This window comes from Arachis hypogaea, chromosome 20 (genome assembly GCF_003086295.3).
Source record: "Arachis hypogaea cultivar Tifrunner chromosome 20, arahy.Tifrunner.gnm2.J5K5, whole genome shotgun sequence".
NCBI classification, from domain to species: domain Eukaryota; kingdom Viridiplantae; phylum Streptophyta; class Magnoliopsida; order Fabales; family Fabaceae; genus Arachis; species Arachis hypogaea.
In genome coordinates this window covers 79,462,507-79,483,122 of record NC_092055.1, presented here as the reverse complement: position 1 = coordinate 79,483,122, position 20,616 = coordinate 79,462,507, and the positions used below count along the sequence as shown (strand labels likewise).

At 38.5% G+C, this 20,616-nt stretch overlaps 2 non-coding genes across 2 annotated transcripts; one reads left to right on the top strand and one right to left on the bottom strand.

Moving 5' to 3' along the window:
- Nucleotides 1–775: 775 nt before the first annotated feature.
- Nucleotides 776–882, top strand: LOC112788629 (small nucleolar RNA R71). The gene has a single exon (XR_003195986.1). It is a non-coding gene; the product is annotated as a small nucleolar RNA R71 (small nucleolar RNA).
- Nucleotides 883–14,833: 13,951 nt separating this feature from the next.
- LOC112788194 (small nucleolar RNA R71) lies at nucleotides 14,834–14,941 on the bottom strand. The gene has a single exon (XR_003195569.1). It is a non-coding gene; the product is annotated as a small nucleolar RNA R71 (small nucleolar RNA).
- Between the last annotated feature and the right edge of the window lie 5,675 nt (nucleotides 14,942–20,616).

Sequence of the window (20,616 nt, the reverse complement as noted above, 5' to 3'; positions counted from 1 at the left end):
GGTTTCAGAGTTTCCTTCCGTGTTGAGTCTTTTCTTTGTACAGATCCAGTTCCTTGTTCCTTTTTCTCCATGTTGCTATGGGAATTTCCTTGGCTGTGCTTTGTTGGCTTACTGGTATCTTCTTCCAGGATTTCTTCATTTACAAGAGTAACTGCCTTACACTCTTCCCACCTGACCTTCTTCATTTTCCCTCTTGGATTTTTCTCAGTGTCACTTGGGAAACTATCAGTGGACTACGAAATCTGCTGTGAAAGATGTCCCACTTAAGATTCGAGATTCTTAATAACCTCTCCTCAGCTTTTTATACACCCTCTTACTTCTTCCTTGAATTTCTTTATGTCTTCAACATCCTTGCCAAGGTTTGCAAGCATAGCTTCCATCCTGGCCATTCTGTCATCCTCATGTGGTAATGGTTGGTTAAAATTGGGGTGTTGAGAACTGTTGTTGTGGCTTTGGTATGGTGGCTCTGGATAAGTGTTTTGTTTGTGGTTTGGTATGGTCTTTGGTTAGAGTTTTGGTGAGTGAAGTTGTTATACTTGGTAAACATCTTGTTCTGGTCCAGGATTGCATCCATTTGGTTCAATTCCAAGACTCCTCTGTTGTTGCTCCTACCTAAGGCATAAAAATACTCATTGTCAGCTACTGTCTCTATAACATGAATGGCTTCCTCAATGGCCTTCTTCTTGTTAAGGAAACCTTCAGATGAGTGGTCTACAGCCTTCTTTGATTCAGAATTTAGCCCTTCATAGAAGATATGAAGTTGCACCCACTCATTAAACATATCAGGGGGCATTTTCTTGTCAAATCCTTGAATCTCTCCCAGGCTTCATAAATAGTCTCACCATCTTGCTGTCTGAATGTCTGCAGTTCAGTTCTCAGCCTATTGACTTTTTGTGGAGGGTAGAACCTTATTAAGAATCTATTCACCACATCCTCCCAGGTTGTCAAGCTTTCCTTCGGAAACGATTCTAGCCATTTTGATGCCTTGTCCCTCAAAGAAAATGAAAACAGTAGCAATCTATAGGTGTCAGGGTGAACACCATTAGATTTAACCGTGTCATATATCCTTTGGAATTTAGTGAGGTGCTCATTAGGGTCCTCTTGGGTACTTCCTCCATAAGAACAGTTGTTTTGCATAAGAGTTATGAGCTGAGGCTTCAATTCGAAGTTATTAGCATGGATAGTTGGCTTTTGAATGCTACTACCACAGTTTCCTGGGTTTGGATTGATGTATGAGCCTAAAACTCTCCTCTCTTGTCCAGCAGGGTTGGCTCCACCTCTTCTGGCATGGTTATTCACCTCTCCTTCTTGATGGTTTTCTATATCATCCTCCATGGTTATATCCAAATCTTCCTCCTCTTCTTCTGCACCAACATCCCTCTTTCCTCTTGCTTCCCTCCTTAATCTCAGGAAGGTTCTTTCCGGTTCACTATCAAATGAGGTTGAGGCCTCTCTTCTACCTGTCATATAATGAACAAGTACAAGAAATAGCAAATGCAGATTCTACTAAAACAGAGTATAGTTAGCTTGCTGGAAAGTAAAGAAGTAAGGTAAAATTAAAGAAAAACAACTAAAATTTGTAAAAATTAAATGTAACAGAAGAAATTGGAATTCAAGTAACAAAAGAAAAGAAAAATTCTCAATCTAGTTATCCTCTAATTTAGTAATTGTCAATACAAAACCAATCCCCGGCAACGGCGCCATAAACTTGATTCACTCGGAAACCGTCTTTCAACAAATTTCCTTCCTGCAAGTGCACCGGATTGTCGTCAAGTAAAAACTCACTGTAGAGTGAGGTCAAATCTCATAGAGATTGGTAAATTGATCAATGTTAACTGGTGAATTGTGCTAGTTGAGCGAAATCAGATTTGGTTGAGAATTGCAGAAAGCAAAATTGGCAGGAAACTTAAATTGCAAGAAATAAAATGGAAGAAATTAAATTACACGAAATTAATTGCGAATGGGGAATTAGCATGAAATTAAAGAGCAGAAAGTAAATAGAATGGGTAGATCAGAGATGGGGAATCATTGGGTTCAGAAGATGTATAATTCTCTGGATCAAATTCATTTTCAACTCTTCCGCAATCAATGCATTCATTGATCTCCTTGGCAATCTTAAGTGATTGGATCCCAATTCCTTGGCTCACCAATCTCTCTAGGCATGAACAATTGCCCAATTCCTTGATTTAAGTGCTCATGAGTAGAGATGAAATTTGGTCACTGATTATACCACACAAATCCATAGATCAAAGTGTTGGTAGGATTACATGTCAATATATCCATCCAAACCCCAATATAATCCAATGTGAGAAAGTATTTCTAGCATGATCTCCTCATTCCTTTTCCAAGGTTCCGAGGAGATCCAATTATGAATAGCTTCTTTCTCAAGATAACTATCCAATTGAATGAAGACCGAAAGCTTTCTAGCAAAATCAAGAGAAAAGAAAGAAGAAGATGAATGAAAACTAATATTGATCCATTGAATTACACAGAGCTCCCTAACCCAATGAAAGGGGTTTAGTTGTTCATAGCTCTCAAAATGAAAATTACAATTGAAAGAGACATTCTAAAATTCTAATTGAACAGAAAATTGAAAAGTGAAGTAAAAAGTAACAAAAAAGGTCCTCCTAACTTAAATTCTAAGCTATTTATACACTTTCTTCCATTGATCTTCAATCTCTGAATTGGGATTTTGGCCTTGATGGAATTGGGTTGAAGTTGCTCTAATTGGTTTCCCTTGCTGTTGAGAATAGATCTGTTTGAATTGTGAATTCTAATGCTTCACGTTGGAGTCAACGTTTGATGGCCAACGTTGACTTAAACGCCATTTAAGAAGAAAACCAGAAAAACCAGATACTTTGGTGTCATTGGCATTTAACTCAATGTTGGAGGGACAACGTTGTGACTCCTACGCGGGCATCACGCTTAAGTATGAATTCTGATATTTTGCCTATTCACGCGTACGCGTACACCACGCTTATGCGTGCATTGCCCTTTTTGCCATCCACACGTACGCGTCACTGACGCGTACGCGTTGATTCAAAATTCTCAACTCCCAACGTTCATTTTATGATGCGTACACATGACTCACGCGTACGCGTAGATGGTCAATTTTACCATTCCACGTGTCCGCATGACTCACGCTTGCGCGCGGATATTGAAATTCTGCTTTTTCATACATATGCATCAGAGACGCGTATGCGTCGCTCAAAATTTATTTAGCTCCAGAATTGAATCTTTTCATCACCACGTTGGGGGTAACGTTGGAGGTCCAACGCTCCCTCCAACGTGAGCATCAGCCACCTGTGTAGAGACTTGCTCTGCTTCTCTTTCAATGTTGCTTCTTCTTCATCTTCTCCAGGCTCCTTCTTCAACCTTCCTTCATGCTTTCTTTCACCTATCATCAACCAATACATGCATCAAAACCTTGCTAAATTCATGAGAATTCTTATCATTCTTAGCATACAAGTAATTAGAGCATAATTCTCATGAAATTACATCAAATTAATCATGATTGAATAAATCTCGGCATACATAAATTTCTACCCAATTTGCTTACTTATAATTCAAAAAAGTGCATAAAACCTATTAAAAATAAAGAAAAAGGCTAGTGAAACTAGCCTAAGATGCCTTGGCATCAACGCACAGCAGGGAGCGTGTGCACAGTAGTCGCAAGATAGAGGGGTGTGTGCATACGCATAAGCTGGTGTGTACGCACAAGACGCGAAAAGGAGAGGGATGCAAGTGCACAAAGTGTGTGGTTGCTCCCACCAGAGCGGTGATAACAACGCGTGCGGGCGCAGAAAGCTTCTTTCTCTTTTTTTTAAGGTAATTCTTGAGGTACAGAGTCAGGCATGCGTGCACACACAGCTTCGTGTGCACGCACAAGGACAAAGATAGGGGGAGGTTGTTCACGCATACAACTCGTGATGATGCTCCCACTAGAGGGGCTGTCAATTGGTGTGCAGACGCACACGTCTGTGCAGCCGCACAAGAAGCGCGATAAGGGGAATTGTGGGCATATGCACAAGGCAGTGCGCACGCACAAGGCATAAAAAACAGGGCAACGCTCATGCACAAGCGGTGTTGGCACTGCGACCAGAGGGTGCTACAAAGGGTGTGTGGGCACACAGGTTTGCGCGCTCGCACGGAAAGTGAAAAATGCAGTTGTGTGCGCGCGCACAGGGTGGTGCGCTGACGAACGGATTTCCTGTCAGTAAAGAATTCACAAATAAATCCTCGTTGCTAGTATAGTTTCTAAACCAACAAAGAATCCTTTCGTACAAAAACTTGTTTGTCACTAAAGCAAACCCGATAAAATTAAACTGAATTATTCTAAACCTCGGGTCATCTCTAATGGAATTGCTAATGGGAAAATTTGGAAAACGAACGAATTCCAAACACCCAAAACTCACCGGCAAGTATACCGGGTCGTATCAAGTAGTAAAACTCACTTAGAGTGAGATCGATCCCACAGGGATTGATGGATCAAGCAACTTTAGTGGGTGATTAGTTTAGTCAAGCTAACATTTAAGTGAAATTTGGTGAGACTTGAAGCAACAGAATGTAAATGACAAGGAATTATAAATTACAGAACGTAAATGTGCAGAAACTTAAAGTGCAAGAAATGTAAATTGCAAAAACTTAAATGACAAGAAATGTAAATAACTAAAATGTAAAGGGGGTTGGGGTGCTGGAAATTAAGGAGAGCAGTAAAGCAAGCAATTGAAGATATCTTGAGAACAAGTAACAGGAAATTTAAAGTGCAGGAAGAATAAATTGGGAACAATGTAAGCAGAGAAGCAAAATTGTAGTGAATAAGAACTTAGAGCAATTGCAGGAAATGTAAATTGGAAGCAATGCAACAGAAAGTAAAAATGCTTGAAAGATTAAAAACAGAAAATGACTGATGCTAAATTGCAGCAATTAAAAGGATGTTGAAGATCTCAGGGGTGGAGGAGACTAGAAAACAAGTCTAGATCTCAAGTCCTTCCTTGATCCAACAAGAGAAAGGTTGCAGAGAATTAAAAGAAAGATTGCAGAAGAAGTAAAGAGAAGTTGCAGATAGAGAATGAAAACAGAATTCCTTCCACTCTCAATCCAAGATTTAAAACAGAAATGAAAATTAAAGAGAGTGTTTTCTAATCCTACTACTCCCTAGTGGAGCTCTCTCTTTGAAAATGAGAGTGATGCCTTTATATAGGCTTTTTACAAAATAAAATGAAATTGAAATGAAAAACAAATTAAATGAAAATCCTAATTCTAGCTTGTTCTTGTGCCTTTGAGTGATGATGTGGGCTTTGCTTGCTTTGTATTTGAAGAGAGATGGGTCTAGTTGGCCTTGGTTCAATTGGTGAAGAATTAAATCCAATTTGATTTTTAATTGAATTTTGGACCATGGTGCAGCTCCAGGGCAAGGCTCAGTTGAAAAACACAACTGAGCGCCCAAACTTGCTTTGCCTTGCCCAATTTCGTGTGCCAGCCCCTTGTCCGTGTCAATTTTGTCCGCATGATTAGCTTCCTTGGCGTGCCAAAATGTGAGGAGTGTGGGGAGAGTAGTGCTCAGTTGGAAAAGTTAACTGAACTTTCCTTTGTGTGCCTTGGTAGCGCCTTTGGCTTGAGTGTGAGGTCTTGAGTTCAAATCTTGGTGGAAGCACTTTTGTGAGCCTTTTCCTTGCATTTTCTTGAGTGGGAGCCCAATAAAGCTCAGCTGAGAAAGTGAACTGAGCGCTATTTTGCTTTCCTTGTTTTCCTTGTGTCTCCCCCTTCGAGCCTTGGTGGAAGCATTGGCTGATTTTTTTTGCTTATTTTTTGCCCTTAAAGATGCATTTCACTCGTGCCACAATTTCATGCCAAATATGGACTATGATAGATCGTTGGAAAGCTCTGAATGTCAGCTTTCCAACGCAACTAGAAGCACATCAATCGGACATCTATAGCTCAAGTTATATCCCTTTGAAGGAGGTATGGTCATGCTGTGAACGCCCAGATTTTAACTTAGCGAAATTTCTTGCCTCCAAGCACATTTTTCTTGTACGGGAAAGCTAAGTTCACTTAGTGAACTGAGCTGTGTGCTGATTGTTCATGCTTCCTTGATTTGGTCATGGGCCACGCTTTTAAAAGCGTGGCCTAAGGCTCCAAAGTGTGCTCTAACTTCAAAGTGTGCCCCAAAACTCTTTTTTTTCTCCTTTTTAGCTTATTTTGTGCTTCTTTGCTTCTTTTTTTCTTCTTATTTCCTACAAAGTTTATCAAATTACAAGATCAAAGAAATATACCATTTAAGCACCAAAGAACGCAATATTTAAGCACTAATCATAAATTTCTTGTACGAAAAAGCATAGAAAAACATGACATGATGACATGTCATCAATTGCAAGGAGGTGTATTTATTATTGGTTATGAGTTTTCTGGGAAATTTTGAGTTTGGGCAATGGGCAAATAAATGATTGTAAATTAAAGCAATGAAAATTAACAAGAGGATTTATATAATTAAAATAAAAAGCCTTGACTAGGAGAAGATTAATTGGAAGTTCTATCCTTGTTGGATTTCCTAAAATTAATAGTAATAGGTTGTTGTTTCTACTTAGTTGAAGTTAAGTAGGGAGCTAACTTCTATTCACAAGTCCTAATCCTCTCCCTTGGGAAGTATTAAAGTTAGTAACTAGAAAGCTAGCCAACAACTTCCAATTACCAATTAATTCTTGAGTATTCCAACTCAAGGGTCTCTTGTTAATTAACTCCCAAGTCAAGTTGGGAGTCTACTCTATCAACATGAATACCATCTTCCTAAACTTATAAGAGAAGTAAAAAAAGGGAACATGGTAATTAAAATTAAATGGAAGCAACTAAACAAATAATAAAATTAAAAGGAAAAATACTCTTTGCATTAATAATTTAAAGGAACATTGAACTTAGAATTGAGAAGAAGAAGAAATCCTAATCTTAAAACCTAAGAGAGAGGAGAGTGCCTCTTTCTCTCTAGAAACTACATATAAAACCTAAATTTATGTGTATGAAAGTTGTTTTCTCATTCCTCCACTTTGCAGTCTCTAATCTATGTTTTCTGAGCCGAGAACTGGGACAAAAATAGCCCAGAAATTGCTGGGGGAAAATTCAGAAACGCTGATTTTTATATATGCAACATGTGCGCGTGATGCACGCGTGCGCGTCACCTATCTTCAGAGAAAATATGGAAAATTATATATAATTTCGAAGCCCCGGATGTTAGCTTTTCAACGCAACTAGAACCACCTCATTTAGACCTCTGTAGCTCAAGTTATGGTCGAATTGGTACGAAGAGGTCAGGCTGGACAACTTAGCAATTCCTTCAGTTTCTTGTATTCCTTCCACTTTTGCATGCTTCCTTTCCATCCTCTAAGCCATTCCTACCCTGTAATCTCTGAAAACACTTAACACACATATCAAGGCATCGAATGATAATAAGAGAGGATTAAACATAGCAAATTTAAGGCAAAATAAGCATGTTTTCGATCATAACACAAAATTAGGAAGGAAAATGTAAACCATGCGGATTCCGTGAATAAATGTGAGAATAGTGGATAAAATCCACCAATGCTTGGACTTCCAATGAGCTCTATTAATACCAGGTAAATTCCTTAAGCTTTGATGGAGTTCTTCACAAGTTTTGAGCTCCCAAAACTGATCCTCTTGTATGCCCGGATCCTAAATCTTGTTTTTGCACCCATCTTCTTGTTATCATCATTATTGCAACCGGGTGGCAAGCAATCCGAATTCTCACTAAGGCATCCAAACAACTTCCTAGACCCATTCATTTGAGCTCTACACCATCCCTTGCATTTAGACTTTGAGCTCCCAACCGCAACGAACCTAGGGTTGTGTTGCCAACCACTAACCATCTCCCTCTTACTCTTAAAGTCACAAAGAGCTCTAAGGTGACCATCTATCTCAAGTAAACCATATTCAAGTGGGACAGTAAAGGTCAAGGATAAGAATTTTACCCACTTGAATGTTGTATTGGATGGTAATGGCTTTGGAGGAGAGGTCTCCAACAGCTTTGGGAAGGTGATTTCAAGCTCCATTCCCTTGTGTTCTCCCTTGGCAACTTCCACCTCTTTGCGAGCTTCTTCAGTTTCAACCTCTTCCTCTTGGTAGCTTTCTTCCAATTCAATCTCTTCTTCATTTCTTCCTAAGGGCATGGGGGGTTGTGCTTCTTCTTCTTTAATCTCCATCTCTTGATCAACCTCTTCAGAGTCTTCAACCAGGATATGCCTTGGAGGTTGTACACCCTCCTCAACATCAACATCAAGAACCTTAGAGGGAGGCTTTATGACTGGACTTTCCCATGGAGGTTCAGCATCTCCTAAGTCTGCAACCTTTTCTTCCTCTTCAATAATTGCTGCTTTGTCTAGTTGTTTTAGTATAAAATCATACTCCTCCTTGATGATTTCCTTTCCATGACAACTCCCTTCAACTACTCCTTCATTTGCAAGGGTCTCTCTTACCTCCACTTTTTGGGCCTCCTCTTGCTCTAAGACAAAATCAGACTCCTCCTTGATGTCTTCCTTCACTAATTCTTCAACCACTCCTTTGACTTCATGGGTTTCTACTACCTCCATGGGTTTCTTCGCGAAGACGATCCCTTCTCTCTTGTTCCATGTCAATAGCATAACTGGGATCATCTTGCTCTTGGATTGATGGATGTGGGTACTTTTCCATGGAGGGTAGTAATGGGATGGGGAGATCATTATGTGGTTGAAAAGGAAGCGCACTAGAGTTTGAGGGTTGAATATTAGAGGTGGAGGGTTGGTCTCTGCGGGACATAAAATTTTGGAGTTTAAAGATGAGATCAATGTGATTAGAGATAAGTGTGTTGTTATCCAATGGAGGTTGGGGTAGATAGGAGGGTTCATTTGTTGGGAGAAACGGCTCATAATACGGAGGTGGTTCTTCTTGATAAGGATATGGAGATGGCGTATATTGAGGTGTTAGTTATTAAGAGTAATTGTGTTGGGATTGGGGTGGTTCTAAGTATGGCTCATAAGGTTCTTGGCATGGTGGGTAAGGATTAGGGTCATATGGGGGTGTTTGGTGGTAAGGGGCTTGTTGGTATGGTGTTTCAAAGTTATGTTGAGGAGGGGGTTCATAGGCATATGGTGGGGCTTGTTGGTAACTACAAGGGGGTCCACCATATTCATCATCTTGATATGCACCCTGGAATGGATCTTGACCATAGTAATTTGGTGGAGGTTGGTTATCACGAAAAGGTCCACCATAACTATTGTCTTGGTATGCATCATAGAATGGTTGTTGGTTATAGTGCATTGGAGGAGGTTATTGCCAAGAGGATTGATCAAATCCTTGTAGCTCCTCCCATCTTTGATTGTTCCAACGTTGATGCCTGTTCTTATTATAGCTTCCATTCCTTACAACAACATTGGAATCAAACTTAAAGCCAGAGGGGTGAGAATTCATAGTAGCAAAATAAATAAAAACTAATAGAAATAAATGAAAATATACTCCTAAAACTAGAAACACTAATAAAGAAACGAAAAAGCAAATATTTATAATAACCAATAATAAGGCACATGTTTGCAATTCCCCGGCAACGGCGCCATTTTAACGAACAGATTTCCTGTCAGTAAAGAATTCACAAATAAATCCTCATTGCTAGTATAGTTTCTAAACCAACAAAGAATCTTTTTGTACAGAATCTTATTTTTCACTAAAGCAAACCCAATAAAAGTAAACTGAAGTATTTAAATCTCGGATCGTCTCTCAAGGAATTGCAGGGAGGTGTATTTATTATTGGTTATGAGTTTTCTGTGAAATTTTTAGTTTGGGCAATGGGCAAATAAATGATTTTAAATTAAAGTAATGAAAATTAACAAGAGAATTTATATAATTAAAATAAAAAGCCTTGACTAGGAGAAGATTAGTTGGAAGTTCTATCCTTGTTGGATTTTCCAAAATTAATAGTAATAGGTTGTTGTTTCTACTTAGTTGAAGTTAAGTAGGGAGCTAACTTCTATTCACAAGTCCTAATCCTCTCCCTTGGGAAGGATTAGCGTTAGTAACTAGAGAGCTAGCCAACAACTTCCAATTACCAGTTAATTCTTGAGTATTCCAAATCAAGGGTCTCCTGTTAATCAACTCCCAAGTCAAGTTGGGAGTCTACTCTATCAACATGAATACCATCTTCCTAAATTTATAAGAGAAGTAAAAAAAGGGAACATGGTAATTAAAATTAAATGGAAGCAATTAAACAAATAATAAAATTAAATGGAAAAATACTCTTTGCATTAGTAATTTAAAGGAACATTGAACCTAGAATTGAGAAGAAGAAGAAATCCTAATCCTAAAACTTAAAATTATGTGTATGAAAGTTGTTTTCTCATTCCTCCACTCTGCAGCCTCTAATCTGTGTTTTCTGAGCCAAGAACTGGGCCGAAAACACCCCAAAAATCGCTGGGGGCGAATTCAGAAACGCTGACTTTCTTAGATGCGATGCGTGCGCGTGATGCACGCGTGCGCATTATCTATCTCCAGAGAAACTATGGCAAATTATATATCATTTTGAAGCCCCGGATGTTAGCTTTTTAACGCAACTAGAACCGTTTCATTTGGACTTCTATAGCTCAAGTTATGGTCGAATTGGTACGAAGAGGTCAGGCTGGACAGCTTAGCAATTCCTTCAGTTTCTTGTATTCCTTCCACTTTTGCATGCTTCCTTTCCATCCTCTAAGCCATTCCAACCCTGTAATCTCTGAAAACACTTAACACACATATCAAGGCATCGAATGGTAATAAGAGAGGATTAAACATAGCAAATTTAAGGCCAAAGAAGCATGTTTTCGATCATAACACAAAATTAGGAAGGAAAATGTAAAACCTGCGGATTCCGTGAATAAATGTGAGAATAGTGGATAAAATTCACTCAATGAAGTACAAAATGTACCACGAAATAGTGGTGCATCATGCGCACGCACAGATACCCTGTTTCACAAAAATTTTTCTTTTCAAAACTAAGGTTCCCTCCTATAGCATAGCAACATACCAACCTGATGAGCGGATAATTTATACGCTTTTTGGCATTGTTTTTAGTATGTTTTTATTAGGATCTAATTACTTTTAGGGATGATTTCATTAGTTTTTTTGTTAAATTCACATTTCTGGACTTTACTATGAGTTTGTGTATTTTTCTGTGATTTCAGGTATTTTCTGGCTGAAATTAAGGTACTTGAGCAAAAATCAGATTCAGAGGTTGAAGAAGGACTGCTGATGCTGTTGGATTCTGACCTCCCTGCACCCAAAGTGGATTTTCTGGAGCTACAGAACTTCAAATGGCGCGCTCTCAACGGCGTTAGAAAGTAGAACATCCAGGGCTTTCCAGCAATATATAATAGTTCATACTTTGCCCAAGTTTAGACGACGCAAAAGGGTGTTGAACGGCAGTTCTACGCTGCAGTCTGGAGTTAAACGCCAGAAACACGTCACAAACCAGAGTTGGACGCCAAAAACACGTTATAACTTGGCGTTCAACTCCAAAAGAAGCCTCTGCACGTGTAAACTTCAAGCTCAGCCCAAGCACACACCAAGTGGGGCCGAGACCAATGAACTCCATTATCACTTATGTATTTTCAATGGTAGAGTTTCTGCACTCCATAGATTAAGGTGTGGAGCTCTGCTGTTCCTCATGATTTAATGCAAAGTACTACTGTTTTATATTCAATTCAACTTATTCCGCTTCTAAGATATCCATTCGCACCCAAGAACATGATGAATGTGATGATTATGTGACGCTCATCATCATTCTCACTTATGAACGCGTGCTTGACAAACACTTCCGTTCTACATGCAAACAAGCTAGAATGAGTATCTCTTAGATATCTAATACAGAGGACCGAGTTTGAGATATTAGAATCTTCGTGGTATAAGTTAGAACCCATGGATAGCCATTCCTGAGATCCGAAAAGTCTAAACCCTGTCTATGGTATTCCGAGTAGGATCTGGGAAGGGATGGTTGTGACGAACTTCAAACTCGCGAGTGCTGGGCGTAGTGACAGACGCAAAAGGAGGGTGAATCCTATTCCAGTATGATCGAGAACCTCCAGATGATTAGCCGTGCCGTGACAGAGCATTTGGACCTTTTTCACAGAGAAGATGGGATGTAGCCATTGACAACGGTGATGTCTTACAGAAAGCTTGCCATGGAAAGGAGTAGGACTGATTGGATGAAGACAGCAGGAAAGCAGAGGTTCAGAGGAACTAAAGCATCTCTATACGCTTATCTGAAATTCTCACCAATGAATTACATAAGTATTTCTCTCTTTATTTTCTGTTTATTTATTATTATTATTCGAAAACTCCATAACCATTTGATATCCGCCTGACTGAGATTTACAAGATGACCATAGCTTGCTTCATACCAACAATCTCCGTGGGATCGATCCTTACTCACGTAAGGTTTTATTACTTGGACGACCCTGTGCACTTGCTGGTTAGTTCTATCGAAGTTGTGACAAATTATGAATTAAGATTAGAGCACCAAGTTTTTGGAGCCATTACCAGGGATTACAATTTCGTGCACCAAGTTTTTGGCGCCGTTGCCGGGGATTGTTCGAGTTTGGACAACTGACGGTTCATCTTGTTTCTCAGATTAGGTAATTTTCTTCTTGTTTTATTTAAAAAAAAAATTTGTTTTCAAAAATCTTTCAAAAAAAATTTCTTTTCCTTTTGTTTTTGAAAATTATTTTAAAATTTTTAAGAATGAATTCTAAAGTTTCAAAATGGTATGCTGAAGTTTAGCTGGCCATCAAGCTTTAGACTAACCTGGTATGATTCCTGGAATCTTGATTGAGGACTGTGAATTCATTGCTTCCTTTTCCCTATATATTTTCAAAAAAATAAAAATATACAAAAATCCAAAAAAAAAAATTTAATAAAATCATAAAAATCAAAAATATTTTATGTTGGTTGTTTGAGTCTTGAGTCAATTTTTAAGTTTGGTGTCAATTGCATGTTTTTATTTTTTCTAAAAATTTTCAAAAATTCATGCATTCATAGTGTCCTTCATGATCTTCAAGTTGTTCTCGGTAAGTCTTCTTGTTTGATCTTCATATCTTCTTGTTTTGTGTCTTTTTTTGTTTTTTATATTCATTTTTAACTTGTTAGTGTCTAATTATTGAAAATCTCTAAGTTTGGTGTCTTGCATGTTTTTCTTTCATTAAAAATTTTCAAAAATAAGTCTTGATGTTCATCTTGATCTTCAAAGTGTTCTTGGTGTTCATCTTGACATTCATAGTGTTCTTGCATGCATTCATTGTTTTGATCTAAAAATTCTCATGCATTGAGTCTTTTTCATGTTTTTCTCTTTCATCATTAAAAATTCAAAAATCAAAAAAATATCTTTCCCTTTTTCACTCATAAATTTTCGAAAATTTGAGTTGACTTTTTCAAAATTTTTTAAAAAATTTAGTTGTTTCTTATGAGTCAAATCAAATTTTCAATTTAAAAATCTTATCTTTTTCAAAATCTTTTTCAAAAATCATATATTTTTCATTTTTCTTATTTATTTTAAAAAATTTAAAAAATATTTTTCAAAAATCTTTTTCTTAATTTTATCTCATAATTTTTGAAAATATTATCAACAATTAATGTTTTGATTCAAAAATTTCAAGTTTGTTACTTTCTTGTTAAGAAAGATTCAAACTTTAAGTTTTAGAATCATATCTTGTGATTACTTGTTAGTCAAGTCATTAATTTTGATTTTAAAATTCAAATCTTTTTCAAAACTAATTTTAATCATATCTTTCTATCATATCTTTTTAAATCATATCTTTTTCAAAAAAAAAATTGATTTTAAAATATCTTTTCTAACTTCTTATCTTCTTATCTTTTCAAAATTGATTTTCAAATCTTTTTCAACTAACTAATTGACTTTTTGTTTGTTTCTTATCTTTTTCAAAACCACTTAACTACTCTTTCCTCTCTAATTTTCGAAAATACCTCCCTCTTTTTCAAAAATTCTTTTTAATTAATTAAAAATTTTAAATTTTATTTCCCCTTTAATTTTCGAAAATCATCAACTCCTTTTCAAAAAATTATTTTCGAAAAATTTCTCTCTCTCATCTTCTTCTATTTATTTAATTACTTACTAACACTTCTCTTCATCTCATATCTCTGCTCCTATCTTCACCCTTGTGTTTGGATTATCCATTCTTCTTCACTCTTATTCCCTTTCTTCTTCTACTAACAATAAGGAACCTCTTTACTGTAACATAGAGGATTCCTCTTCCTTTCTTGTTCTCTTCTCTTTCATGTGAGCAGGGACAAGGAAAAGGGCATTCTTGTTGAAGCTGATCCAGAACATGAAAGGACTCTGAAGAGAAAACTAAGAGAAGCTAAATTACAACAATCCAGCGACAACCTTACTGAAATTTTCGAACAAGAAGAGGAGATGGCAGCCGAAAATAATAATAATGCAAGGAGGATGCTTGGTGACTTTACTGCACCTAATTCCAAATTACATGGAAGGAGCATCTCAATTCCTGCCATTGGAGCAAACAATTTTGAGCTTAAACCTTAATTAGTTTCTCTGATGCAACAGAACTGCAAGTTTCATGGACTTCCATCTGAAGATCCTTTTCAGTTCTTAACTGAGTTCTTACAGATCTGTGTTATTGTTAAGACCAATGGGGTTGATTCCGAGGTCTACAGGCTTATGCTTTTCCCGTTTGCTGTAAGAGACAGAGCTAGAGTATGGTTGGACTCTCAACCTAAGGATAGCCTGAACTCTTGGGATAAGCTGGTCATGGCTTTCTTAGCCAAGTTCTTCCCTCCTCAAAAGCTTAGTAAGCTTAGAGTGGATGTTCAAACCTTCAGACAAAAAGAAGGAGAATCCCTCTATGAAGCTTGGGAGAGGTACAAGCAACTGACCAAAAAGTGTCCTTCTGACATGCTTTCATAATGGACCATTCTGGATATATTATATGATGGTCTGTTTGAGTTATCAAAGATGTCACTGGACCATTCTGCAGGTGGATCCATTCACCTAAAGAAAACGCCTGCAGAAGCTCAAGAACTCATTGACATGGTTGCCAATAACCAGTTCATGTACACTTTTGAAAGGAATCCTGTGAATAATGGGATGCCTATGAAGAAGGGAGTTCTTGAAATTGATACTCTGAATGCCATATTGGCTCAGAACAAAATATTAACTCAGAAAGTCAATATAATTTCTTAGAGTCTGAATGGAATGCAAGCTGCATCCAACAGTACTCAAGAGGCATCTTCTGAAGAAGAAGCTTATGATCCTGAGAACCCTGCAATAGCAGAGGTGAATTACATGGGTGAACCATATGGAAACACCTATAATCTCTCATGGAGAAATCACCCAAATCTCTCATGGAAGGATCAACAAAAGCCTCAACAAGGCTTTAATAATGGTGGAAGAAATAGGTTTCACAATAGCAAGCCTTTTCTATCATCCACTCAGCAACAGACAGAGAATTTTGAGCAGAAGCCATCCAGCTTAGCAAATATAGTCTCTGATCTATCTAAGGCCACTTTAAGTTTCATGCATGAAACAAGGTCCTCCATTAGAAATTTGGAGGCACAAGTGGGCCAGCTGAGTAAAAGGGTCACTGAAATCCCTCCTAGTACTCTCCCAAGCAATACAGAAGAGAATCCAAAGAGAGAGTGCAAGGCCATTGAAATGACCATCATGGCCGAAACCATAAAAGAGGAGGAGGACGTAAATCCTAGTGAGGAAGACCTCCTGGGACGTCCAGTGATCAATAAGGAGTTTCCCTCTGAGGAACCAAAGGAATCTGAGACTCATCTAGAGACCATAGAGATTCCATTGAACCTCCTTATGCCATTCATGAGCTCTGATGAGTATTCTTCCTCTGAAGAGAATGAAGATGTTACTGAAGAGCAAGGTTCCAAGTACCTTGGTGCAATCATGAAGCTGAATGCCAAATTATTTGGTAATGAGACTTGGGAAGAAGAACCTCCCTTGCTCACCAATGAACTAAGTGATCTGGATCAACTGACATTGCCTCAGAAGAAACAGGATCCTGGAAAGTTCTTAATACCTTGTACCATAGGCACCATGACCTTTGAGAAGGCTCTATGTGACCTTGGGTCAGGGATAAACCTCATGCCCCTCCCTATAATGGAGAAACTGGGAATCTTTGAGGTACAAGCTGCCAGAATCTCACTAGAGATGGCAGACAACTCAAGAAAGCAGGCTTATGGACTAGTAGAGGACATGTTAGTAAAGGTTGAAGACCTTTACATCCCTGCTGATTTCATAATCCTAGATACTCGGAAGGATGAGGATGAATCCATCATCCTTGGAAGATCCTCCCTATCCACAGCAAGAGCTATGATTGACGTGGACAGAGGAGAATTGATCCTTCAAATAAATGAGGAAAACCTTGTGTTTAAAACTCAAGGATCTCTCTCTGTAACCATGGAGAGGAAGCATGAAAAGCTTCTCTCACTGCAGAGTCAACCAGAACCCCCACAGTCAAACTCTAAGTTTGGTGTTAGGAGGCCACTACCAAACTCTAAGTTTGGTGTTGAACTCCCATATACAAACTCTAAGTTTGGTGTTGGGAAGTCTCAACAATGCTCTGAACATCTGTGAGGCTCCATGAGAGTTCACTGTCAAGCTATTGACATTAAAGAAGCGCTTGTTGGGAGGCAACCCAATTTTTATTTATCTAATTTTATTTTCATTTTTATTGTTCTTTCATATTTTATTAGGTTCATGATCATGTGGAGTCAGAAAATAAATATAAAAATTAAAAACAGAATAAAAAACAGCAGAAAAAAAATCACACCCTGGAGGAAGGACTTACTGGCGTTTAAACGCCAGTATGGAGCATCTGGCTGGCGTTCAATGCCAGAACAGAGCATGGATCCAGCGTTGAACGCCAGAAACAAGCAGCATCTTGGCGTTCAGATGCCAGGAATGCACACTGAGGAAAGCTGGCGCTGAATGCCAGAAACAAGCATAGAACTGGCGTTCAACGCCTGAAACATGCTGCATCTGGGTGTTGAACGCCCAGAACAAGCATCAATTCGGCGTTTAAACGCCAGAATTGCACGCAAAGGCATTTTACATGCCTCATTGGTGCAGGGATCTAAATCCTTGACACCTCAGGATCTGTGGACCCCACAGGATCATCTCAGCATCTGTGGACCCTACAGGATCCCCACAAACCTCCACTCACCCTACCTCCTCATAATCCTATATCACCCTTTCCCAAGAACCCTTTACCAATCACCTTCAATTCCCCTCCAAAACCATCATACACCCACCTACACCCACCCACTCAAAATTCAAACCATCACTCCCTCCTTTTCACACATCCTAACCACCTTAAACCCCCAGTGGCCGAACCCTTCCTACACCTCCATTTCCTCAATCACTTCTTCTTCTCATCTTTCCTTTCTTCTTTTGCTCGAGGACAAGCAAACATTCTAAGTTTGGTATGGAAACAACATTGCTTTTTTGTTTTTCCATAACCATTGATGGCACCTAAGGCCAGAGAAACCTCTAGAAAGAGGAAATAGAAGACAAAAGCTTCCACCTCCAAGTCATAGGAGATGAAGAGATTCATCTCAAGGGTCTATAGCTCAGTGGTAGAACATTTGACTGCAAATCAAGAGATCCCTGAGATACCTCAGGGGATACATTTTCCTCCACACAATTATTGAGAGCAACTAAGGGTGGAACATCAAGAGCACTCCATCATCCTTCATGAAATTAGAGAAGATCAAAGAGCAATGAGGGAGGAGCAACAAAGACAAGGAAGAGACATAGAATAGCTCAAGGACATCATTGGTTCCTCAAGAAGGAAACGCCACCATCACTAAGGTGGACTCATTCCTTGTTCTTAAATTTTATGTTTTTCTTTTTTTTTTTATGTTAAATGTTTATCTATGTTTGTGTCTTTATTACATGATCATTAGTGTCTATGCCTTAAAGTAGTGAATATGAATCCATCACCTCTCTTAAATGAAGAATATTTTAAAAACAAAAGAACAAGAAGTACATGGTTTCAAATTCATCCTTGAAACTAGTTTAATTATTTTGATGTGGTGACAATACTTTTTGTTTTCTGAATGAATGCTTGAACAGTGCATATGCCTTTTGAAGTTGTTGTTTAAGAATATTAAATATGTTGGCTCTTGAAAGAATGATGATAAGGAGAAATGTTATTTGATAATCTGAAAATCCATAAAATTGATTCTTGAAGCAAGAAAAAGCAGTGAATACAGAAAGCTTGCGAAAAAAAAAAATAATAGAAAGAAAAAGAAAAAGCAAGCAAAAAAAGCCAAAAGCTCTTTAAACCAAAAGGCAAGAGCAAAAAGCCAATAACCCTTAAAACCAAAAGGCAATGGTAAATAAAAAGGATCCCAAGGCTTTGAGCATCAGTGGATAGGAGGGCCTAAAGGAATAAAATCCTGGCCTAAGCGGCTAAACCAAGCTGTCCCTAATCATGTGCTTGTGGCGTGAAGGTGTCAAGTAAAAACTTGAGACTGAGCGGTTAAAGTCAAGGTCCAAAGCAAAAACAGAGTGTGCTTAAGAACCCTGGACACCTCTAATTGGGGACTTTAGCAAAGCTGAGTCACAATCTGAAAAGGTTCACCCAGTTATGTGTCTGTGGCATTTATGTATCCGGTGGTAATACTGGAAAACAAAGTGCTTAGGGCCACGGCCAAGACTCATAAAGTAACTGTGTTCAAGAATCAACATACTGAACTAGGAGAATCAATAACACTATCTGAACTCTGAGTTCCTATAGATGCCAATCATTCTGAACTTCAATGGATAAAGTGAGATGCCAAAACTATTCAAGAGGCAAAAACCTACAAGTCTCGCTTATCTGATTGGAGCTATGTTTCATTGACATTTTGGAATTTATAGTATATTCATTACTTTTTATCCTATTTGATTTTTAGTTGCTTGGGGACAAGCAACAATTTAAGTTTGGTGTTGTGATGAGCGGATAATTTATACGCTTTTTGGCATTGTTTTTAGTATGTTTTTAGTAGGATCTAGTTACTTTTAGGGATGCTTTTATTAGTTTTTATGTTAAATTCACATTTCTAGACTTTACTATGAGTTTGTATATTTTTCTATGATTTCAGGTATTTTCTGGCTGAAATTGAGGGACTTGAGCAAAAATCAGATTCAGAGGTTGAAGAAGGACTGCTGATGCTGTTGGATTCTGACCTCCCTGCACTCAAAGTGGATTTTCTGGAGCTACCGAACTCCAAATGGCATGCTCTCAACGGCTTTGGAAAGTAGACATCCAGGGCTTTCCAGAAATATATAATAGTCTATACTTTGCCCACGTTTAGACGACGCAAAAGGGCGTTGAATGCCAGTTCTACGCTGCAGTCTGGAGTTAAACGCCAGAAACACGTCACAAACCAGAGTTGAACGCCAAAAACACGTTACAACTTGGCGTTCAACTCCAAAAGAAGCCTCTGCACGTGTAAACTTCATGTTCAGCCCAAGCACACACCAAGTGGGCCCCGGAAGTGGATTTATGCATCAATTACTTACTTCTGTAAACCCTAGTAGCTAGTCTAGTATATATAGAACTTTTTATCATTGTATTCACAGTCTTGGTTACTCCAGTTCCCCTCTGGGGCCGAGACCAATGAACTCCATTATCACTTATGTATTTTCAACGGTAGAGTTTCTGCACTCCGTAGATTAAGGTGTGGAGCTCTGCTGTTCCACATGATTTAATGCAAAGTACTACTGTTTTATATTCAATTCAACTTATTCCGCTTCTAAGATATCCATTCGCACCCAAGAACATGATGAATGTGATGATTATGTGACACTCATCATCATTCTCACTTATGAACGCGTGCCAGACAAACACTTCCATTCTACATGCAAACAAGCTAGAATGAGTATCTCTTAGATATCTAATACAGAGGACCGAGTCTGAGATATTAGAATCTTCGTGGTATAAGTTAGAACCCATAGATAGCCATTCCTGAGATCCAGAAAGTCTAAACCTTGTCTGTGGTATTCCGAGTAGGATCTGGGAAGGGATGGTTATGACGAACCTCAAACTCGGGAGTGCTGGGCGTAGTGACAGACGCAAAAGGAGGGTGAATCCTATTCCAGTATGATCGAGAACCTCCAGATGATTAGCCGTGCCGTGACAGAGCATTTGGACCTTTTTCACAGAGAGGATGGGATGTAGCCATTGACAACGGTGATGCCTTACAGAAAGCTTGCCATGGAAAGGAGTAGGACTGATTGGATGAAGACAGCAGGAAAGCAGAGGTTCAGAGGAACGAAGGCATCTCTATACGCTTATCTGAAATTCTCACCAATGAATTACATAAGTATTTCTATCTTTCTTTTCTGTTTATTTATTATTATTATTTGAAAACTCCATAACCGTTTGATATCCGCCTGACTGAGATTTACAAGATGACCATAGCTTGCTTCATACCAACAATCTCCGTGGGATCGACCCTTACTCACGTAAGGTTTTATTACTTGGACGACCCAGTGCACTTGCTGGTTAGTTGTATCGAAGTTGTGACAAATTATGAATTAAGATTAGAGCACCAAGTTTTTGGAGCCAT